The sequence below is a fragment of the Silene latifolia genome, chromosome 8 (assembly GCF_048544455.1).
Source record: "Silene latifolia isolate original U9 population chromosome 8, ASM4854445v1, whole genome shotgun sequence".
Lineage (NCBI taxonomy): Eukaryota > Viridiplantae > Streptophyta > Magnoliopsida > Caryophyllales > Caryophyllaceae > Silene > Silene latifolia.
In genome coordinates, this window is record NC_133533.1 from 90,876,403 (window position 1) to 90,902,443 (window position 26,041).

General features: G+C 39.1%; 1 pseudogene; it reads right to left on the reverse strand.

The window, feature by feature from the left end:
* Positions 1 to 7,476: 7,476 nt before the first annotated feature.
* Positions 7,477 to 9,782, reverse strand: LOC141595501 (accelerated cell death 11-like; annotated as a pseudogene).
* Positions 9,783 to 26,041: the final 16,259 nt, after the last annotated feature.

A 26,041-nucleotide genomic window follows, 5' to 3' on the forward strand; every position in this document is an offset into this window, starting at 1 on the left:
TAATAAACTCAGCATCTCAATGTTATAGTAAGAGAGCTATAACATTGAGCACTTTTACTAGTAATGTTATAGCTGCAAAGCTATAACTTTACTAATTCAAGAAACTCATTCTTTGTTATCATTACGAGATAATCACCTATACTGTTCTAATCTTCAAGGAGATCTTCGAGTATAAGCTACGTCATCTTCCAAGCTTAATTAATCTTTAGACGGACTTCGTCTTCACATAAATCTTGAATGAATCTTCACATCGTTTGATCTTGAATTGAGGCTTGACTCTTGTATACTTCCATCACAATTCCTTTATTGCTTGTATTAGATAAATCGAATCTAAAAGACTTAGACAAACGATTACGCGCAAGAAGTATATAAATTATAAAGCACCTTGACATCATCAAAACATAAACATATATACTATATGGTTCAACAATGATGCATCTATAATGAAAGCACGTAATCAAACAATAGAATACATCTAACGAAATGGTCCACTTTCCTCATCTAAGTGACCGGATTTTTAAACAACAAAACACGGTCTTGGTCAGGAGTACCGTCTCAGAAATTCCAACGGAGGTGCCAACCCCCTAAGCATGGCTTAAGAAACCCTAGTGTGACCAATACTCAATAAACACATTCAAGAGCGGGGTAAGGGGAAGTAGGCAAGTCCGCCGAGAATCACAAAACCGACACGAGATTCAACCAAAAGACCCATGACTAAGGGGACCTAGGCAACGATATCCTCACGGTTTTCACTCGTCACTCAATGAAAGAACAAGGTGATTTTTGTGGTAAATAGTAACCAAAACCACTCTCCTAACTCGACTAGCGAAAGCGTGCCCGCAATCTAATGTGTAAGACCGTCCTATGTCCAATGAAATGCAAACAATGATAAAATGCACACAATATGAAACAAGGGTTGTAATGTGGCTAGGGAGTAGGACAAAACGAGATTGGTCCAAGCACCGTTTGGATATGTGGAGTTCAAATCAAGAATTGCCGACACATCGTAACCCATTTCTTATTGCAACACATGAGACACGTCAATGCCCTAACATAGCATGGATCACCAAAACTATGCAAAAATTGCATAAACCCAACTCAAATTGGAAAAATTCAAAAGTACTCCTCTTATTTCAACAAATGGTAACGTCTACACCCTAACAACGACTCGGTTTCCCAAGTCATGCAAAAAATGTGTAAACCCGACTCATTTTGGAAAAACATCAAAATTTCCCTTCATTTAGCAACGGCTTTTTCTACCCCTTTAAATGATGAGTAGGGGTGTTGCTTGCCTTTTTCTTTTTCTTGACAACAAACAAATATGTACAACACAAGTAACTCATTTTTGGATTTTTCATGACTTTTTCACCTTTCTATTTTGTTTTTCATTTCTTTTTCAAAACCTCTTATTTACAATGCCAAATACACCAAACTTTTGACCCGAGTGGAGATGTATATTGTCCACCATTACGACCCAAGTCACCTCCTTCAACACAACTACAAAACCGACCAATTCTTGATCAAGGAAGGGTGGTTATGGAATGTAGCTAGTTTAGTGGGTTGGCCAAATGGAAAGGCTAAAGCTCAAAGGGGCGAATCAAAAAGGGAGATAATGGAAAGGACAAAACAAGGCTATTTGGCTATGTGAGGTTCATACAAACTGGTTTTGCTTCATATCATGTGCACAAAAATGTAATGCAAATTCACGGTCTAAGGACGAAATGACACACTTATGCGTCTCGATGTGACACGCCTCGCGAGGAGGCCTACTCTCAAACCTAGATGAGGGCGGGGTATGAATGTACCCACCCTATGAGGCTCTACCCTTACCTTTGAGTGGCTAAGTCGAGTCCTAGGTCTAGTCTACGGCCTAGGTCTCACAAGGTCAGTCTAAACTCATTGGTCAAGCCCTCTTCCCTCGCCTAACTAAGAGGTCACGGGTGCAAGTCACGGGAAGGGGAAAGGCACAATTGGACACATAGCTCATCATGGGGGTACTTGGTTCCCTTCCTCGACCATGCTTATGCAAATCATTTACAAACTAAGTGCAACTAAGTCTAACAACAACACATATGCACATGTGACAAAATGCAAGCGGGAATCGAAAGAACGTGAAAATAAATATGCAACCAATATCTAATCCTAACAGCACACATCTGTTGGAGCTTGTGTCCTCCACAATTAGTGTGATAACATTTATAAATCTCTTATAGGTTCACAAGGGTATACTTAGTATTTTACCAGTTGATTAACGATTACTTAATAACGGTTGGCTTGCTAGAAAGTTTGACGTTATTATCATACTGATGGCGGTGATCAACTGGTCCCTAAAAGTCACACCTAAAAGATGTGTTTGAGAGATGTGATTATGAAAATATAATCACATTGATGCCTTATATGACTAAAAGGTTAGTCCATGTATTTGACTAAACAGTTAGTCAATGTGATGATGAGACGATTATTTAATACAATTAAATAATACCAAAGAGACAATTAATTGTTAAATTAGTAAATTGAATATAAACTGTTATATTTAATAAATGTATATAATGTTAGCTTAAACGAATTAAGATGTTAATTCGTAATTAAACGTAACCAGTTATATTTAATTAGCGAATTATAAATATGTTATATTTATAGTTAATGTATATATTATGCGGAATTGTCATAATAAAATGTTGACAGACCGGTATTAATAAATCGACTACAAACTGTTGTGTGTAGACTTATTAATACATGTCGACATAAAAATGACAATTGAAATAAAATACACATTTATACATTTTGAAAACCAACCAAAAATAAGAAGATATTTTTCTCCTTATTTTTGGGTTGGTGAAAACCGAATAAGAGGAAAAAGAGGAATAAAAATCTTCCTCTAATACACTCTTCATTTGGACGGTTTTGGAGAAGGAGAAAGAGATCATTTTTCTCTTAATTCTTTTGACTTAATTCTCTCATCACTCACACAAAAACCCTAAAAATTAATTAACAATTTTGGGGATCTCATTCTAGCAAATTGAGGGGCATTTCTCATAGCATCTTGGGTGCAACGATTAGGAGAATATCGATTTCGATATTGTTCTTAGGCCATATTGCTAGGACCGAAGGTTGATTCTTAATCTCTTCTATTTTGTTTATGCAATTTCATTTATGACTCGTTTTCATAATCATAATTTCGTTATAATCCTAATAATTTTAGAGGAAGTATACCGATATTTCCCACAAGTGGTATCAGAGCATAGGCCACGAAATTATTTTGTATGATTTTCATAAATGAATTTGAAGAAAAAAAAAAGAGGTTCGGCTGTTTTGAAAAAAAAAAAAAAAAAAAAAAAAAAAAAACTGCCGATTAATTTTTTTTTTTGGCCGAGGGTATTTTTTTTTTTTTTTTTGATGTTTTTGTTCCATTTTGATTTATTAATATTGTTGTTTTAATAAGTTGAAATGATAATATGATGAATTTGTAGATGTTTTGATTTAATGAAGATTAAATTAAAATGTAAATGGAAATCGTTTTGATTGTTGATGATTTGTTTTTGCTATTTAGTTTTGGCATACATGAGATTAAATTGTTGTTTAAAAATCATGATTCATTAATTTAAATGTTGATGATTATGCCAATCTTGTTCTAGTAGCAACATTAAACAATTGTTCATAACAAAAGGGTTGTTTTCGATTAAGGAAAAAACTGTTTTTTTTTTTCGTTTTTAAGGCAAATGCCGTGTGAAAAAAAAGAAAAAAAAAATTTCTATTTTTTTCGTTGTTGTGGAATTGCTGAAAAAGAAAAGAAAAAAAAATTCTGTTTTTTTTTTTTGCATTTGCCGAGAGCACAAAGAAAAAAAACGTTTTTTCGTTTTGCTGTATGCCGTGGCCATTTCGATATAAAAAAAAATTTGTTTTTTTTTGGCCAATTATTATTATCTATAATGAATAATAATTATTGTGAAAAGGTTCACAAATTTGAGATACCCATATTATTTTAAAGAGGTTTAAAATATTGTTGGATTAATTCATATTACAAGATTAATATGTATTTAGATTGGAATTACTGTGAGTAATTGAGGAATTGTCACATAATTTGATCATTTAAATAGGTGGTTTGGATAAATTACTCTACATAATTAAGGAATTATGTCTTGAATGATTAATTTATAGTTGATGCATTTTTTTTAGTTGAATGATTTGGTTGAATGGTTTATTTACGTATTTTTGCAATCGGTTGTAATTTGTAATACCTAGTGTGGCCTTAGTTAATTATGTTTTCGTAATGATGGAAACATAATTTTTATGTAATTTGAGATCTCGAATCTCCTTTAATTTTCTTTAGTATTGTTTTTGAAATTAGAATGTAAATAGGTTCATTTTTGTAATTTATTTATTGTAATTTTGAGAAGACTAAAGATGGAGATTGGTTTGCTCACTCCCGCTACATGGACCAAGATGGAACATCAAGACAAGCTTCTCGGGTCCAAGGATGGATTCCAAAGTTGTATTTATGTTCATTTTGGTAGATAGGCCACACTAGGACTTTATTTTGTTTTACGTTTTTCCATTCTTATTGCTTTTCAGTCGCATGATAATTAGTGCATCATATTCCACCTAAACCAAACCACCTACTACTAAAATGCATGAAAATTGACTCATATAGTTTGAATGTTAGTTTTCATTGACATACAGATGTCACGCAATTTTAAGCCATCATCTTAGTTTATTCATTCTCGCATGCTAGATATTAGTTCACTTAAAATGAATTAAAATAAAGTTGATGGGATCTTCCTCTAAAACTGAAATTGAGACTAGTCTTTATAGGCCAAACATCTATGAATCCCTTATTCGTCAGTAGGCATATAGGACCTTACTCTCCATATGACCCCTTCTACGTTGGGTAAGTAGTTTGTGTTGACTTAGTTTACCTCAACATTATAATCCGAAGAGTTTCTCGTGGTTATGATGGACTATAGATAGAATTTACAGAAATTTATCAACCAAGAATTCTAAAAGTAGAATTAGCCAAGAGGTTGGCTTATCAATTTACAGATAATTGAGTCTTGGGATCATTTATATAATTCTTGAGGGAGGTCAATTGTATAAATGCTTGAGTCTTTGCGTTATAACAGTATTGCATTAGACTTAAATCATAACGATGAGTATGCTTATTATATTTATTCTTCTTTTCGCAGTGTAGAATATGTTTTATTTTGATAATACTGCTTACAACAAATGGCTGGAAATAACGAAATCCCTATGCCAAGTGCCACACTTGGACGCGAGTCCTGGCTAAAAGCTTTCATGGACCACATGAATCAGTTCACTCGACTGAAAAATAACGGGTCCAACTTTGCAGACTGGGAGGCATCATTGCGAATGTCGCCATTGCTTTGACGTAAGCTCAAGTACTTAACTGAGCCAATACCGCCAAACCCAGGCCCCAATGCAAGAGCTAACGAGACAGTTGCTTATAGTGACTTCGTTATGGAAGCGGGTGCGATAAACAACGTACTCATTTTTGCAATGGAAACCAATTTGCAAAGACGCTTCATTGCCCAAGGTGCAAACAAGATTTTCACCACGCTCACTAATGAGTTCTCAAAAGCACCGAGAATCGTTACTTATGAGCATACCTGTCGCTTCTTTGATGCGAAACTCCAGAAGGGCCAACTGGTTAGCCCACACATTCTTAACATGATTGAGAATGTCGAGAAACTGGAAGCACTTGATTGCAAAATCAGTGAAAGCATAGTCATTGACCGTATGCTTCATTCACTTCATGATGGTTTTGCCCTTTTCAGGGCAAATTACTACATGAATGACATGAAGAAAAGTCCTCATGAGCTACACTCCTTTCTCGTAGAGACCGAGAAGGATATGAAATTGAGTGGGAGCATGAAGCAAGATGTTCTCATGATTTCCAACAAGAATAAAGGTAAGGGCAAAGCTCACGGCGACCTAACTGTAGGAAAGCCAAAGTTTAAAAAGTCAGGAAACGGTAAGAGTGGGCCTGGTGAGACTAGTGGCTCACAAGGCAAAGCAAAGAGCAAGGGCAGTGACATTGAGTGCCACCATTGCCACAAGACTGGCCATTGGAGGCGGAACTGTCCCGTGTACCGTGAGGACATAAAAGCAGGCCGCGTCACTCCTGTTGGTATGTCATCTTATATTCATATGATTGAGATTAACCATGCAAGTTTTGGAACTTGGGTACTTGATACTAGTTGTGGTTCTCATCTGTGTAATCATTTGCAGGGCCTAAAGAACATCACACCTCTCGCAAAAGGTGATGTGGACCTGCGAGTCGGGAATGGAGCACGAGTTTCTGCAGTCTCGAAGGGAACATACGTAATCCAACTCCCGAGTGGTTTTGAGTTATATTTATATAACTGTTACTATGTACTCAGTTTATCTAAGAACATTATTTCTGTTTCCGTACTTGATAAAGACGGTTTTTCATTTTCAATAAAGGAGAATAGCCACTACTACAAAAATGATCAAAGAGAACGGTTGGTAACCATTCATATACCTAGTTTGGACCGTGCTGTGGCCAAGCGTTCTCTTTGATCTAAGAGAACGGTTAAAATTAAGTCAACCCGTTCTCTTTGTAACAACAATCAGAACGGTTGCCTTTTTGAACCGTACTCTTTGATATATCAAAGACAACGGTTGCATATAAGAACCAGTCTCTTTGATAAGGCAGTTCTCTTTGTTAAAGTTTTAGATTTTTTGGCGCCTTAGTTCTACCTTTTCAAAGAGAACAGTTGTGATGGTACTAACCGTTCTCTTTGATCCTATTATTTTTTAAAAAAAAATATTTCTATTTTTAACGTAACCCTACACGATTGAATCGTATAGCTCATAAGAATTTAACCGATTACAATTCAGAAACTCCAACAAGTTTTACACAAGAAAAACCTTTCGATTTAATTTGAACCATTAGGAAAAATTCTATTGAAACAAAATACAAAATCGTATCATGTTGTTAAGAGCCTACAAATATCAAAGATACGCTACCATGTGAAAAACATAAATAAAAATCCTTCAATCCTCATCATTTAGTCGCATCATAGCGCAAATAAATCGAACTTCAAAAAATTGTAATCATCATCTGCAGAAAAATGAAGCTTGCATCGCTTTCTATAGCAGGACTCTCGTGAATATTTGATACCGGGTACATAATTAAAAGACTCAGCAGTGGAAAATGTTACCTGAGACAAAATAGGGATTGATGAACCAGAAAGCATGGCTGATCGCCTGATCCAAAACACATAAACAAGAAAAAAAATCAGGGTAAGTTAAGCCCAATGCCATTGTTACAGAACCTTGGTAACCTCCTCGGGAGCCATAGAACATTGTCTTCTTCACAGAAGCATTCTTGGCCAGTTGGTTTTAAGACTACAAGAAAAGTAAAACTACAATAGACGTTTAATAGAGTGAACTGGGGATATCGACCTGGATAATAATAATTGTATAATAGCATTTTCAATATTCTATGAATTGTACAACCTTGAGGTGCTGCCATGGATTCTTGAAAGTTGCCCTTTCCAGTGAATTCCAATAGTTTTTAGCCTTAAAGTCGTCTAAGAACGCTCTTGAGTTCTCGACCTGCTCAATACAACATGTATGACCGGTTTCCTTTATTTTTCCAACTCAAAATAATTGGGCATTTGCTAATCTTAAATATTTAAGATTAGCAACTAATGTAAATTGCTCATAATCGGGCATTTGCTAATCTTAAATATTTAAGATCAACTAATAATCGGGCATTTGCACAATTGCATATCAATTTATGATACCTGTTTAAAATTCATACAAATATGAAGTTGGGAGTGTTTGGGTTTGCCTTTAAGAAGGAGTCTTGGTTTATTAATATAAGCAGGCAAGCTTACCTTTGCAACATAGTCCCTCTCAGCAAACTGAAAGGCAATGCCAAGACAACCAAACAAGGGGGGAAACAAGGTACAAATATTGGAAAAGGGGCAACCGCAAGAAGAGAGTCCTGCTGGGAATTAACAGCAAGTGCAAGATCCTAATGTAAATTTGGTTTCACTAATGTAACACCACTATGAAATAAACCATTAAGCAAGCATGCAAATTTGGTTTCACTAATGTAACTTCATTTCAAATCAAAAAATGATTTTGCTTAATTAGCAGGATGCAAGTTGATGCCTTTATATTAGTTTCCATGTCTTGATTGATTTTAACACAAAAATAAAATGTAAGAGAAACACTCAATCCAATAACTTTATCAATTCAAAATGCCACAAAATGTCCAGTAGCACAACAAAATAACGCAATAATCAACTCAAAACATAGATAGATGAATTGATGATGATGATGATGATTCAAGGATGATGATAGCGTAGACAATGATTACTCAGAAGAAGTGAGAAAAAGTAACAAGGGACAATTGAAAAGAAGAGACAAATATACCACAACATAAGGACATGAGCTACACAGGCATGACATCTCCTTGGAATCTATTTACTCAATAATTTTCATTAATTCTACAAGTTTCTCTTCTAATATGAAAATCTTATCCTAATCTCTGACGGACAAACTAATTCTCAATACGCATTACATTTACAACATTACACGCAAGGAGTGATAGATACACAACAAATGGTTTTACAACATCTTGAGAGTAGTATTTCGTTGGAAAGCAACCGACTCAACTATGTCCAAGCCACAACCAATGGCTATCCACTGCTTAAAATCATTCTAAACGTACTTGTAAAAATGACAAAATTACTCTCAAATTAAATTTTAGAAGGTAAAAAAAAGGATGACATACCATCTTCATTAAGCTTCCTTAGCAACTGTGCTTTAGTAGGTAGGGCATACATCCCAGCAGCAACAACTTTTCTGATTGCCTAACCATGATATGGAGCAAATACTTTAGAATAAGCATTAGAAGCTGCATCTTTCACAGAGTCCCCCCTACAAACACCACAATGTTTTCAGCAACAAATAGATACAAAATGGGGGGTAGGTATTGTCCTAAATGCATGCTGAGATGTAACGCTTTTCCATCCCAACATCACTTCTAATATTAGCAGCTAACTCATGTCACTTAATGAGTTATTTGCATGCAAATTATCCTAAACGCCATTTCCAAGTAAACAACTAAACAAGACTAATTTAAGGTTGCAGACTTGCAGGTTACCACCCTGATAGTACCAAATGAATTCCCCCCTGAAGGATAGAATGTTAGCAGTTGGATAGTATGTTACCAGTTACCACTAAGTATGCATAAGGTAGAAGTTGGAAAATACGGGTTAAGGATATTTATTATTAGCAATCAACTATTTTTAAAAACATACGAACGTTGAAGGTATTGACATAAACAACAATGACAATGACCATGTCGAGTCCACGCTTAACTCTCAAAAGGTTTTTGGTGTGGCTACCGGATTTTTGAACAGTTTTTGTCTGGATGTCTTGCTCCAACACTACTTATAACGTAGAAATAGAGCTTGAGGTGTCACAAAGGTCCTTAACCTGTTTAAAATTCATACAAATAAGAAGTAGGGAGTCTTGGGTTTGCCTTTAAGAAGGAGTATCTTGGTTTATTAAATATAATGAGGAGGCAAGGTTACCTTAGCAACATAGTTCCTCTACTTAGAAAACTTAAAGGCAATGCCAAGACAACCAAACAAAAGTACACGCATGGGAAAAGGGAGCACCCGCAAGATGAGAGTCCTCCTGGGAATTAACAGCGAGTGCCAGATCCTCGAATGCTTTAGCTATCTCCCGCAATGGCTTATTCCCACCATCCTCGGTCATGGTGACACTGGTTAATAATGTTGAAAATAAGGACAAGATACTTAAAAGTAAAAGAACACATTTCATACATAACATAACACCACTATGAAATAAGCCATTAAGCGAGCATGTAAATTGGTTTTCACTAATGTAACTTCATTTCAAATCAAAAAATGAATTTGCTTAATTAACAGGATGCAAGTTGATGCCTTTATATTAGTTTCCATGTCTTGATTGATTTAACACAAAAATAAAATGCAAGAGAAACACTAAATCCAATAACTTTATCAATTCAAAATGCCATCAATTATCAAAATAGCACAAGAAAATAACGTAATAATTGACTCAAAACATAGATGGATGATGATGATTCAAGGATGAAGATAGCGCAGACGATGACTACCCAGAAAAAATGAGAAAAAGTAGCAAGGGACAATTGAAAAAGAGAAGAGATTAAGAAAGCGTACCCAAAGTTAAAGGAATATTGAATGAAGAGGAAGGAAATGGAAGCGATCTTATTACTCATATCAATCAACAACAGAATGTGGTGGTTTACTAAGTTGATGTCCCTAATTTGGCAAATCTCAATTTCTCAATCTTCACTGCATTTCTTTTTCCTTTTTTTTCTTTATATTCCTACCACCCAATGAAATCACATCTAGTTATTAACTGTATAATAGCAGGTCAAAATATGTAACACCAAAGAGATTAATTTATGCAGTCAAAATAATAAGGATACAGTTTCTAATTAATGAAGAGATTGAACGATTTATCAGAATCACCATACCTAGCACATTAGTTATTCTTGACTTTAGATATGCGCGACAAGGGATAGGCGGTGGGAGGATGGCAACTGATGAGCGGCGATGAGAAAACAGTTGTATGAATGGCCACCGACGATGCGATGAGGGTGGTGGCGGTGGAAATTTAGAAAATGGACGAAAGGATGACTGTGTGACATATGAGTTGGGATTGAATTGGGATGATAGGTAAATGGGGTCTTTAGCGATTTAATAGAGAACGGTCAAGGATAGGGACCGTGCTCTTTGTTTTATCAAGGAGAACGGTTCTGGATATATAACCGGTCTCTTTTATATTTTAAGACGGTTGGTCAAACCTAACCGTTCTCTTTGTTAATGTACGAGAACGGTTTGAGCAAACAACCGTTCTCTATTAGAATCCTATATGCCCGTCAAACTAAAAATAATAAAGAGACCAGTTCCGCTATCAACCGTTCTTGAAGGGGCGTTCTCTTTGCCGTAAGTTGTAGTTGTAACACCCCCACATTCATAGGAGCCTTAACTAGGCCTTCCTTAGCATATAAGGGCGTTACCATCTCGGTTGCCCGAGGAAAGTAATTATCAAACGCCAATAAAAGAACTATTAAGTTATATTACAAGTGATTCCAACCAAAATACGATACAAGGTACAACTCAAAGACTACTCGTTATGACCATCATATCTCGTGAAGACTCCTCCCTGCCCGGACCTCAGCTATCAACAACATCAACACCTGCTAAGACCGACTGCTCACCATAAGGGATCACGGCAGACACATAACAAACAAACAGCCACACAAGGTCAGTACTGAGATAAGATAAGACAACGGCAACTACAAATATCAATGCAAACAACACTACCAACCCCACACGCATTCACCACAATCCAATCAACTCACATCGATCGTCCACCTGGACCAGCCCGCGTGGGGGACCGCAGCCGTTCCCACCTAAGCCCCGCTCATCATACCGAGCGATAACCCTGTCCATTAATGTGCACATCCCCTTCCGTGGCGGGTTCCACGAAGGGCGAAACTAGGGCGTGAAGTCACTCCCGCAAGTGACCCCACTCAGCCGAGAACGCATCTCGAGAACCATCACCAGCAATCACAACCACAAACACAGTACAATCAATTACTATATCAAACAACCACAATACCACCATAACGACCGACACACTAGACTATCTACAGAAACTGAGTAGGCGAACCTACCTTTAAGCAACCGCAACCAATCCATGCCGACAGATAACATATCCAGCGACCAAGCAAAGCCTATAACCACCATACAAATATCTATTACTAACAAGCAAACCCTAACTATAGAGACAAAGACACGGATGATGATTGTAACATACCTATAGGGAGAGACAAGGCAAAAGACCGCTACCCGACTCAAGAGACGCTCTCCTAAGGCACAAGGATCTTCACAAAGGCTTCCATGGAGGTTTTGAGGTGAAGGGAAGGGAAAAAGGCGACTGAAGGATAGGAGGAAAGTGGCGGAAGTGATTTGCGGATTTAACAAAACGCGATATAAAACCCTCGCTGAAAACCCGGTACTCGATCGAGTACCCAACCTACTCGATCGAGTGGCCCCCTACTCGATCGAGTACCCTAGCTACTCGATCGAGTAGCCTCTACTCTATCGAGTACCACTCTTAACACGCAGCTCAAACAGGTTTTGGCATACTTTTCTAAGATTACTCCCGCTCCCAAGGGCAGTCAACGCTGGTCAAAGGATCCCTAAAAGGGCGGGTATTACAGTCTTCCCCCCTTAAAAAGAACTTCGTCCCCGAAGTTCACCTCACCCATCTCCCGCTCGAGACACGAGAACAACACGTCCTTACTCATCTTCCCGCTCAACCCATTACTCCCTGGAAATATCATTCCCCCCCCCATGTCATCATCATCACCGTCTATACTTATATCTAATGACTTTTACTACTATCATGCAAGCACTATTACCGTTAACCGTTACTTTATATACATATAAACATCAAACCCGCAATGCGAATCACCACCCACGATTACCCGACGTACAGTGACAACTATCAAACTATCGATCTAGAACATGTCTCATATCAACTTTCACGTGGTACAACTAATGCCACCATGTTACTTAGCCACGCGATTCAAATACGATCACACTCACTTTAAAGAACCAAAGAAAGTAAGTCGTTATACTTCAACAAATTTTTTTTTTTTTTTTGCAACACATGATACCAACAACATTATAAACAACTACCAACAACATTATAAACAAGCAAAACATTATTCAAAAACAACCTTTTTATTTCGCGACATTACTCTTCCCCTCTAAAAAGGAACTTCGTCCCCGAAGTTCACCACCCAAATTACCACACATTTTACTTATTATTTGATTCATGACATGGGTTAAAACATGTTATCTATCGCGGACATTACTCGTTAAGCACGAACTCGTTAAATTAGCAATTATACACTAACCACCGGACTAGTTAGCTGCCTTCCAGAAGGCACGATACTATGGTATGCACAAGTGTGTGAGAAGATACAATTCCGATAAATAAGTCGTAACGAGGAGTATGCAACATTAAAGTACAAGAAACTATCGCTGCTTCACTAGATGTGACAAATACGCTTATAAACTTCAAGCACGACTTCCAACATATGAATTTAACAGTTCAAAGGTGTTACTACGCACTAATAACCACATTAAACATCAAACTTGCCGTTATAAAACAATTAAACATTTTAAATTTTCAAAAACCTCCTGTAACAGTGTTACTCGATCGAGTATGTAGCGGTACTCGATCGAGTGCCATGCTACTCGATCGAGTGTCTTGGCTACTCGATCGAGTAGCCCGAGATCATAATGTTTCCTTTCTTCCTTTCCTGCAGCTACTCGATAGAGTGTGGGGTACTCTGTCGAGTACCTGCAGGCCAAGTACCTTACACAACCCGTCATAGACCAACATATATAAACATGATTGTCACATAACTTGAGTCGGGATGATGCCCCGACTCTCCATCATCCTGCAAAAGGTGAAAGTAGCAAATCCGGCCTTATGGCCTAACGATACAAGTTCATAAATAAAGTTTCAACTAAAACAACCGAAAATCTAACCACGCTACCAACAACAACTACTACTAACAATCATGAATGAAGATAGAAACAAGGAGTATCACTCCTGCTGCTTCTTCTTCTTTGCTCAAACATCACCTCATCATCACCACCACCCGAAGTACCGCTCCTGCGACCGATCCCCGCATCCGCCCCTGCTCCTGCTCCTGGGCCCACGTACCATGGGGTCAAGCCACCGTAAGGGAAGGACTGAGGTGCCCCCCACGTCGACTGATCCACCCCGTAGGAATGGAAAACCCCCGAGTAGTTCCCAACTCCACTCCACCAAACTGGATGCGGTCCCTCGGTCCCTATCCCCTGAGTGTACGCCATCTCGTGCATGTTCCGGAGTGTCAAGGTAGATGACACTCTCTCCGCCGTAATCGGATCGCGTCTCCGGTGTCGAGGTAAGGGTAGCATGGAAAGGACTGCTGCTGCTGTGGTGCTACTGGCTGTGGCCTAGGCTCCGAGGCCCTCTCCCTCACTCGACGGGGTCCCCTCACCACTCTGGGTCTCTCCACCACCTGAACTTCCGCATTCTCACCCTTCGTCGGCTCCGGCATCTCCTCAAGGATGGTGCCGTCGATGAGATAGGTCTGTAGCTGGCGGGGTCTGTCAGCATCCTCCTCCTCCTCGTCATCGGAGTCCACCGCCACTACACTCGGCTCCAAGGGCTCCGTGGGTGGGAGATGCTCAGAAGCTGGAACCTTCATCCAACTCATCCCCCACACCCTCCACGCTAGGCTACCGTCAGCCAAGGTCCTCAACCATTTCAGGTCGAGATAGTATTCACGATCCATGGTAGGCACTGGGGGTAGCTAGAGGCACGTCGCCAAGAAGCCTCAAAGGAGGTTAGCTTTTCAGCTAACCGAGTGGCAATAGCACCACAACTCAGGTACCGGGAAGGGGAAGAAGCCATCAAGGCAAGGGCAGCACAAACTATGGAAGGAGCATTAAAGACCACTTTCCTGGCCCGCTCCGAGTTGAGGTACGACATCAAAAGTAAGACCTCATGATTATTCAATTTACTGATATCCTTTCGGTCATAGAGGAGGTTCGAGAGAGAACGGAGAAAGACCCTCAAGGTAATATGCTGAACATCATTAATCAGCATGTTGCTCGAGGTGGGAGCTTGCTTCCCAGTCAAGCAAGGCATTAGGCGGCAGACACCGCACTCAGCAGGGATGTCGGTAATGGAGTCCTTGGGAGGCTTGGCCAACCCAAGGTGAGAGGCAAACAATTCCATGGTCAACAGAAAACTGGTATTCATCAATCTAAACTCAACAGTCTGACCCGCTGGGTCATAGTTAAAAGAGCTCATGAACTCCAAGGTAAGGAAAGGGTAAGTATGCTTCCTCAGCCTATACAAACCCGTAAAACCCAAGGTCTCGAATATGTGACGTACATCTGTCTTTATCTCCAACTCCTCTAACACACTGGTGTCTATACACTTTGTGGGTCTCATTTTGCGTTTTTGTAAGGCTACAAAACGCTCCGTTTGCTTGAAGTCAACAAAAACAACTGTAGGGTATTCGGGGACTGCGGGTACCACAGGCCCACTCCCCTCTCCCGACTCAGGTGGGTTACCCCTCCCCCGCTTACTTTGGCGGAGTCCAAGGTTCAGTCTCGGCATCTGCTTAAGGCATATGTTCAAACAACTTATATAAACATGCAAGTATTGATCTCATGTAATTTGAATTCAACTTATCAGCTAGGCACACCAATTTATCAACAATCTTTCAGTATGTGGAGCACATAATTCACATCGTTACTTTGAGTATTAAGTTAAGTACACATGTTCACCAGCAGTTTCTAAGGTTTTAACATACAAGTTCAAATTATTACTACTCATAAGCCATAGTGGTGAAAGGAATTATCATGACGTTTACATATGCTCAACAATTTCGAATATTCCAGCATGATTCTAAGGTTATTCCAGACACACTTCTAATCACATGTTACTAACTCAAGAGAAAGAATAATTTATAACATATCAGTATCACCCTTCACTATTATGTACAACAACTCAAATAAAATTTTTCAGACGGTCTTTACAGCTGTGAAAATTTAGGCATATATTCATCAATCATCGTTTCAATTAACATATTGAAGTTCAACTAATGCGTATACTGTCAATTACAACATAAATTTTTCAATTATAAATCACGAATTTCCATTTAAGGCACTTTTAAGACGGAGTTTTAAGGCAACTTTCTAAGGGTAAAATCATCAAAATCTATCCTCCAACATGATATAAACAATACTTAAGGCTCAATTTTACTATCTAATCATTATAAAACAACCAAAAATCGATTTCAATTTGGAAACCCTAGAAATTTCGGGTTCAACCTTTGCAATTTCTAATCTAATTTACAGCAATTAGTCACCAACAAACATGGGAAGAAGGCATGTGAATCATGTTTCAACAATTAAAAGCACCAAATTGGTCATTATAATCGAAAATTTCAGATTGTTTTACTTTCCTAGCACATTCAAAGCAATAAACCATGTACATTAGGAAGAATAGCATACCTTGATTGATGAACAAAGTAGAGAAACGAAATTAAACTAAGAAATCAACCCCAAGAATCACTACTAACCCAAGAGAAAGAGAGGATTTGAGAGGAAATAAGGAATTGAGAGTGATTTAGGTGTAGGTGTGTCGAAATATAGGGGAATAAGAAGAAGAAATAGGAAGATTTGGGGTTTTAAGAAAACCCGTAGGATTTGCTGTACAGTAACCTACTCGATCGAGTGCCTGGGGTACTCGATCGAGTACCACCCTACTCGATCGAGTAGGAGCTAAATCGTCGAGTATCTGCAGGAATTTTCCCACATCCCGACGTTATAGCCTCCTAACTAGATCGAGCGAGGTCTACTCGGTCTAGTAAGCACTCGCACTCGGTCAAGCAAAGTTAAGTACTCGGTCCGAACACTAAGTAACTCTAAGATACCTGCAAAACAACGCCGCGTGTCGATTCCAAACTAAGTTCGGGATTCGACACTAATTATCACATTCAATCACGTTTTATAACCATTGTCGCGCAAAATACAACCCTTCAACAACTAAGAGACATATCCCGTTACATTATACATTTTACCCAACTCGGTCTACCTGTCACCGAGTTATATATAAACCTAGCCGTGTCATTTTATTGCACTTAAACTTGCTTTACATGCTATTACTGAACTCGTGTTTACTTCAAATTGAAACGTATAATTAACATTAATTCCTCCTTTCACTTATCACATAAATATATATATTGCAAATCACTTAATCAATCATGTCTTATATTTTATCCTAAGCAATCTATTTTGCATAAATCAAATATTACGCAGCGGAAAAATTTCAACTAGCTAACAAAGCATATACACATTACCATATGCCGTGATTCGGATTATTACTCATCCATACTATAATTATCATTGTAGTCATGCGGTAGGATCTACAAGCTCACTTACAACTTCCGTCATCATTAATTTTATGGCAAACACCTACGTGTTCACTATTCATATTACACATTCGATTTCACACTTTCACGCATCTCCATGAGGTACAATTTCGTCACATATCTCATAGCTATCATATAAGCTCACTAATCATTCAAAGAACCTCACTAATCTCATCGACAATTACCATACACGGTCTAATATATCACTAATTCACCCTTATCAATTCTAACAAAGACTTAACCGAAGGTAGCTCCGGCACAATTAACATACATAGCACACATAGACACACGGACTCCACATTCCCATCCCATGTGACTGGCTTAAGCGTCATGGGGCCAAGATTTTGAAATGAGGGCGCCTACTCACCCAAAATCTAGCATCAGCCGGGGCTCCCATTACACATACACCAGGTTCATTTTATTAGACTCCCTACGTTCATTATGTTCATTTGTTACAGGTTCCAAAATCGTCGCTCTGATACCACTTTGTAACACCCCCACATCCAGAGGAGCCTTAACTAGGCCTTCCTTAGCATATAAGGGCGTTACCATCTCGGTTGCCCGAGGAAAGTAATTATCAAACGCCAATAAAAGAACTATTAAGTTATATTACAAGTGATTCCAACCAAAATACGATACAAGGTACAACTCAAAGACTACTCGCTATGACCATCATATCTCGTGAAGACTCCTCCCTGCCCGGACCTCAGCTATCAACAACATCAACACCTGCTAAGACCGACTGCTCACCATAAGGGATCACGGCAGACACATAACAAACAAACAACCACACAAGGTCAGTACTGAGATAAGATAAGACAACGGCAACTACAAATATCAATGCAAACAACACTACCAACCCCACACGCATTCACCACAATCCAATCAACTCTGTCACTGACTGTCCACTGGACCAGCCCTGCCAGTGGGGGACCGCAGCCGTTCCCACCTAAGCCCCGCTCATCATACCGAGCGATAACCCTGTCCATTAATGTGCACATCCCCTTCCGTGGCGGGTTCCACGAAGGGCGAAACTAGGGCGTAAAGTCACTCCCGCAAGTGACCCCACTCAGCCGAGAACGCATCTCGAGAACCATCACCAGCAATCACAACCACAAACACAGTACAATCAATTACTATATCAAACAACCACAATACCACCATAACGACCGACACACTAGACTATCTACAGAAACTGAGTAGGCGAACCTACCTTTAAGCAACCGCAACCAATCCATGCCGACAGATAACATATCCAGCGACCAAGCAAAGCCTATAACCACCATACAAATATCTATTACTAACAAGCAAACCCTAACTATAGAGACAAAGACACGGATGATGATTGTGACATACCTATAGGGAGAGACAAGGCAAAAGACCGCTACCCGACTCAAGAGACGCTCTCCTAAGGCACAAGGATCTTCACAAAGGCTTCCATGGAGGTTTTGAGGTGAAGGGAAGGGAAAGAGGCGACTGAAGGATAGGAGGAAAGTGGCGGAAGTGATTTGCGGATTTAACAAAACGCGATATAAAACCCTCGCTGAAAACCTGGTACTCGATCGAGTACCCAACCTACTCGATCGAGTGGCCCCCTACTCGATCGAGTACCCTAGCTACTCGATCGAGTAGCCTCTACTCTATCGAGTACCACTCTTAACACGCAGCTCAAACAGGTTTTGGCATACTTTTCTAATATTACTCCCGCTCCCAAGGGCAGTCAACGCTGGTCAAAGGATCCCTAAAAGGGCGGGTATTACAGTAGTAGTGCATTTTCTCTTTTTATGAAATGGTTTATGGCAAAGCAGTTTCCATGAATGAAATTTACATCTTAGATCAAACCTCAGATATATTACATGTGAATAATAAGAAATTAAAGGTTGGTGACAAAGATCAAGCTTATCTATGGCATTGTCGAATGGGACACATAAATGAAAGACGTGTAAAGAAACTTATCGAAATTGGGACTATCCCCACATTTGATTTTTCTTCATTTGACACGTGTGAATCGTGTCTTATCGGCAAAATGACTCGAATTTCCTTCAAAGGTGTTGGAATGCGCGCTAGTGACCTATTAGGACTCATACATACTGACGTATATGGACCTATGTCAATTACCGCTAGAGATGGCTATAGATATTTTATCACTTTCACGGACGATTTGAGTAGATACGGATATGTCTACTTAATGAAGCATAAAAGTGAGTCCTTTGAAAAATTCAAGGAATACCAGAACAAGGTTGAGAACCAACTGGAAAGAAAGGTTAAAGCACTCCGTTCAGATCGGGGTGGCGAATATCTTTCAAATGAGTTTGATCAACACCTTAAAGACTGTGGAATCGTTTTACAGTTAACTCCACCTGGAACACCTCAATTAAATGGTGTGTCCGAACGGAGAAATCGAACATTACTTGATATGGTTCGATCCATGATGAGTCACACGGTAGTACCTGATTCATTATGGGGTTTTGCTCTTTGTCACCGCTCTTATACTTAACCGAAGTCCGTCTAAAGCTGTCGACAATACTCCATATGAAATGTGGAAGGGAACGGTCCCTAACTTGTCCTTTATTCGGGTTTGGGGCTGCGAGGTTTATGTCAAGTGGAGACACGAGGATAAGCTCGGCCCGCGATTGGTCAAGACATACTTTATTGGTTATCCAAAAGGAATGTTTGGTCATTACTTCTATTCGCCTACCGAACATCGAGTTTTTGTTGCGGCTAGTGCAAAGTTCTTAGAGAAAGAATTTCTCGAGAACAAGTCTAGTAATAGAACCTTCGAGCTATCGGAGGTTCAAGAACCAACAACCGAGGAACAGAAGGAGGAAGTTGTTCCTTCAACTGATGATACGGTTAATATTCCTCAGGAACCTAGGAGGTCGGGTAGAGTCTCTAATCCTCCAGACAGATACATTGGTATGGTCGAGGAAAATGACGTTTTGCTCCTAGAGAGTAATGAACCCGCTACCTATAAAGGTGTCATGACCTGTTCCGACTCTTAAGCTATGGCTTGAAGCCATGCAATCCGAGATGGACTCCATGTATGAGAATGACGTATGGGATCTTGTTGATTTACCTAACAAGGTACGACCTCTACAGTGCAAATGGCTTTACAAAATAAAGCATTCTGTAGACGCGCAACCAAATACCTATAAGGCACGACTAGTGGCAAAAGGTTTCACTCAAGTGCACGGATTGCATTATGATGAAATTTTTGCACCCGTAGTTATGCTGCGTTCCATTCGGATAATCTTAGCGATTGCCGCTTTTCATGACTATGAAATTTGGCAGATGGATGTGAAAACCGCCTTCTTAAACGGTTATTTGGAGGAAGATTTGTACTTGGTGCAACCCGAAGGTTTCATAGATCCTGAAAATCCTAAGAAAGTGTGCAAGCTTAAGCGTTCCATTTATGGACTTAAGCAAGCTTCTCGGAGTTGGAATCATCGTTTCGACCAGGTGATAAAAGAGTATGGTTTCACTCGATCGGTCGAGGAACCATGCTTATATATCAAGTCGAGTGGGAGCAAGATTGTTTTCTTGATATTGTATGTTGATGACATACTCTTGATTGGGAATGACATTCCTCTCTTATCTTCGGTTAAAGGATGGTTAAAGAACCATTTCCAGATGAAAGATCTGGGTGAGGCACAACGCATATTGGGAATCCGTATCTATTGAGATAGATCACGACGGATGTTATCATTGAGTCAGGATTCTTATCTAGATAAGATTCTTGAAAGGTTCAGCATGACCAACTCCAAGAAGGGGAACCTTCCAATGACGTCTGGGATGCATTTGAGCAAGTCTCGGTCACCCACGACGCCTGAAGGGATTGAACGCATGAATCGTGTTCCTTATGCATCAGCCATAGGATCAATCATGTATGCCATGATATGCACACGTCCAGACGTGGCATATGCATTGAGTATGACGAGTCGGTACCAACGCAATCCAGGCGAAACACACTGGATGGCTGTTAAAAACATCCTTAAGTACCTACGGAGGACTAAGGATTGGGTATTGACTTATGGAGGTGATACTAAGCGATGTGCAATCGGTTACGCAGATGCTAGCTTCCAAACAGATCGAGATGATTCGAAATCTCAGTCTGGATTCGTCTTTACTCTTAATGGTGATGTGGTCAGCTGGAAGAGTTCCAAACACGATGTTGTAGCGATTCTACTCATCAATCCGAGTACTATGCCGCTTGAGAAAGCAAAGGAAAGGAAGCTATATGGATGCGTCAATTCTTACAAGGACTATCCATAGTTCCTAGTTAGAATGACCCAATCACTATCTATTGTGACAATAGAGGTGCCATCTTCCAGGCTAAGGAGCCTAAGTCTAGCAACAAGTCTAGACATGTACATCGGAAGGCTCACCTAATTCGTGATTACGTGGAGCAAGAGGAGATAGTGATTGACAAGATAGCTTCGGATGACAACATCGCGGACCCTCTCACTAAACCGTTGACATATGATAAGCATGTAGGGCACGTTATTTCCATGGGAATTAAACGTGTTCCTGAGTTGTAGTAGTTTATTATGAATTCGATACATTATCTTTTTCATATGCTATTTATAACTTCATCATTTTATTTCATATTTTGTTTTTCATGTGGATTGTACGACAACATTGAACGCCACAAAGTGAACTGAATTACATTATATTTGTTTTGGTCCGTAATCGCCAACATGAGCTGATAACTCTAGCTATTATTTTGTGAAGTTGATTGATGGTGGGTTCAACGAGCCATAAGCCAAACAGTTGGCTGATCGATCACATATACGAGTTATAAACGATACCTCGTAGAACAAATTGTGACAACGTAATGGAGTCCTAAATGTTTAATAACATTCGGTGCCAGGTAGTGGATTGGACGTCCATTGTGTTCCTAGAGTCGATTCTTTTGACTATCGACTGTCTCTTGAGATTAAGGCAGTTTTTGGGTGACTTTGGTTTCTTTCTCATGGTCTGCCGTAACAGGAGGCTAAGCAGATTTTTTTTTGGGTCATTTCATACTGTGCTTATATCTGCAGGATTCGAGTTGAAGAAAATATCCAACCTTTATCAGGTTTAGTTATTTCTCAGGGCCACTCGAGGAGTTGTAACTGAAATGCATGGCCATGCTTGAATGATGATTCGTTTATCAGTTAAGTTACTCTCTAGTCGGGGAAACCACTCTTGATATTGATCACTTGTAAAATACGACCTTTGTGAATACGGATTTTGCAAATTGTTTTACATTGAGTGGGAGAAATTTTAGGATATGAGAATCGGTTATCGCACATACACTTGTGAGGACAAGTGGGAGATTGTTGGAGCTTGTGTCCTCCACAATTAGTGTGATAACATTTATAAATCTCTTATAGGTTCACAAGAGCTTGCTAGAAAGTTTGACGTTATTATCATACTGATGGCGGTGATCAACTGGTCCCTAAAAGTCACACCTAAAGGATGTGTTTGAGAGATGTGATTATGAAAATATAATCACATTGATGCCTTATATGACTAAAAGGTTAGTCCATGTATTTGACTAAACAGTTAGTCAATGTGATGATGAGACGATTATTTAATACAATTAAATAATACCAGCTGAGACGAATTAATTGTTAAATTCGTAAATTGAATATAAACTGTTATATTTAATAAATGTATATAATGTTAGCTTAAACGAATTAAGATGTTAATTCGTAATTAAACGTAACCAGTTATATTTAATTAGCGAATTATAAATATGTTATATTTATAGTTAATGTATATATTATGCGGAATTGTCATAATAAAATGTTGACAGACCGGTATTAATAAATCGACTACAAACTGTTGTGTGTAGACTTATTAATACATGTCGACATAAATATGACAATTGAAATAAAATACACATTTATACATTTTGAAAACCAACCAAAAATAAGAAGATATTTTTCTCCTTATTTTTGGGTTGGTGAAAACCGAATAAGAGGAAAAAGAGGAATAAAAATCTTCCTCTAATACACTCTTCATTTGGACGGTTTTGGAGAAGGAGAAAGAGATCACTTTTCTCTTAATTCTTTTGACTTAATTCTCTCATCACTCACACAAAAACCCTAAAAATTAATTAACAATTTTGGGGATCTCATTCTAGCAAATTGAGGGGCATTTCTCATAGCATCTTGGGTGCAACGATTACGAGAATATCGATTTCGATATTGTTCTTAGGCCATATTGCTAGGACCGAAGGTTGATTCTTAATCTCTTCTATTTTGTTTATGCAATTTCATTTATGACTCGTTTTCATAATCATAATTTCGTTATAATCCTAATAATTTTAGAGGAAGTATACCGATATTTCCCACAGCATCAACTCCAAACAATCCACATGGTCTCCCAAGGAGACACCCAAGGCAACAAAATTCCCATTCTCCTCCAAAATATCCAAGATATCAAAAAGAAAGAATAGTAAAAAGGAGTAAGAGATAGGAAGGATTATACCAAGCGGTCTTCTAGCTCCTTTTTGCCTCAAATGTTCAATGCGCTATGCCAAAGGTTAGACAAAACATATATATACAATGCAAATGTTTTTGTAAATTTTTTCAATTTTTTCAATTTTTATGAATTTTTTTCGATTTTATCAAATTTAAAAGTATTTACAAATATAAACAAATATTCACAAAGTGGATATTTCCCTCCCCACACTTGAAATTTACATTGTCCTCAATGGAACAAAGTATAGGGAAAAGAAAGGAACATGTTTTTGTATTTTTTCAATTTTTGAAAAGAAAATAACATATTTTTAGTTTTTTTTTTTTTTTGAAAATGAAAAAGGACATGTTTTTGGTTTTTTTTAGGCCCTCCCCACACTTATTTATAGACATGGGAGGGCAAGAAGAGAACTAAAAGAACATGTTTTTGGATTTTTTTTTTTTAAATATTCGAAAATAAATAACATGTTTTTTGTATTTTTAAAATGGTGGAATTTCCTCCCCACACTTATTTATTTACATATTTCCAATGGAAATAAATGTGTGGAGGAAATTCGGAAATTGAATACATGTTTTGGATTTTTGACATTTTTCAAATTTTTAGTGGTTTTTTTTAAATGAGTATGCAATGCATGATCTAATCTATATGCAATATTGAATTTCAATGCAAGCTATACTATATGAATGCAATATCTAAATGCGACAATATTTTACAAAATTGAAATCTAATGCAATCTAGGATGAATGCAACTACATGCTTATATTCTACATATTATACAGCTAACTAAATGCATACGTAATTTAAATATGATTGAGAAGTTTGGATTGTAGGGAAACATACTTGACATTTGGATTGGAAAGGGAGCAAAAATAGGCCCAGTGCGAGGCCGTTTAGGACTCATTGTCCTCATCATCATCTTCTTCTTCCCCGGTTCCGAATTCGGACTCCCTAAGGAAGTCGTCGGTGTTCATGGGACCGGAGGAATCGCCGAAAGCCATGTTGGGCTCGATAAAGCCGCATGAGCCCACCCCCGAGCCACTCCCAACCTCGGGGTTGGAGAAAATGGTGGGGTTACCTCCAAACCATTGAGAATCAAGCCCCTCCCCTTGAGAAGTAGGAGGGGGAAAGACCGGGGCGGCAAAGTAATCCGGCCGAAGGTTGATGTCGGCGTAGATAAATGTCCCCTTGCTATGATACCCACTATTCGGCTCAAGGTAGTAAGAAGGGTAGAGGTGGGAAGGATGCTCGTAGTTCCTCCTCATGTAATCATCGTAGACCGGAAATTGACCCACAGAGTTGTCATAGTAGATCCGGTCCAACCTTTGTTCAATGCCCCGCCTCTCACTAGCGGCGGTTTGCAAACCCAACCGTATATCGTTCATAAATGTGATCAAATCGGCGTGGAGCGGTGGCGGGGGAGGAGGAACGTGGCTAGATGATCCCTCACCGAAGTTGCCCCCCATGGTTGAGGTTGGAAGGTTTGCGTTTGGAAAGAGGAGGAGGGCATGGTATAGTTGAGGGTAGAGGGGGTCTCCCTCCGGTTGTCCCTACCATAAGTAATTGGTTGGACTAGAGGAGGTCGGGTTTCATCGGCATCCTCCTCAATCTCAAGGAGGTAGGTGGCTTCTCCGAGCTTAATCTTGAATTTAGAGGCATTGGGGATTGGCACCAAGTTTTTCTTTTGCAATTGCCAATAATCGATCCCATCAAAAGGATTGGTTTTAATCCACTCAAGCTTTTTCGTTATCCAATCCTTGGTGATATAGGTGTCCCCCCGGATCCACCTTAAGTTGGTCAAGTCCATCGGGCGGTCAAGGCACTTGGCAATTCGGGTGATTATTCCACCCACATGGAGAGGGACTTTTTGCCCCGGCGATTTAGCAAGCTTGTTCAAGTGGAGGGCCAAATGGTGGCCCACATTAATCTAATAGGGGGTCGGAGTGGTGATCAAATAAGATCCAAGGATTTCCAATTCCACAACTTTGAAAACCCATGGCTCGTGAGTTGCAAAAATGGAGCCCCCCACAAATCGATGCCATATTCGCATGGGGGCATTGTGACATGCGATTTCCGGTCTTTTGACGCCATTTCGATCATCTAACCCCGAAATGGCTTTCCACACCCTAGAAAAGTGAGCATCCTCGGGTGGCTTATAGTTTGGGGGATTTGAGAGACCGAAAATTCGGCACAATCTTGCAAGGGACAAGGAATGGTCCCTGTTCATCAATCGGAAGTGAATTTGGGCAACCATTTGGGTTTGCCGGTGCTTATCTAGGCGAAAACTACTAAGGAATTACCAAGTAAGACGTGGATAGGTTTCCTCGTGCATATCATACAAGCCTTTCATTCCAACACCTTTAAACAATTCAAATGTTTCCGTGTCTAAACCCAAATTCCTCATAGCCGGTCTACAAATGAACTTAGTCGGGGTTAAGGGGCGATTTTTGAACAATATAAACTTACCTTTTTGTGTTTGTGATG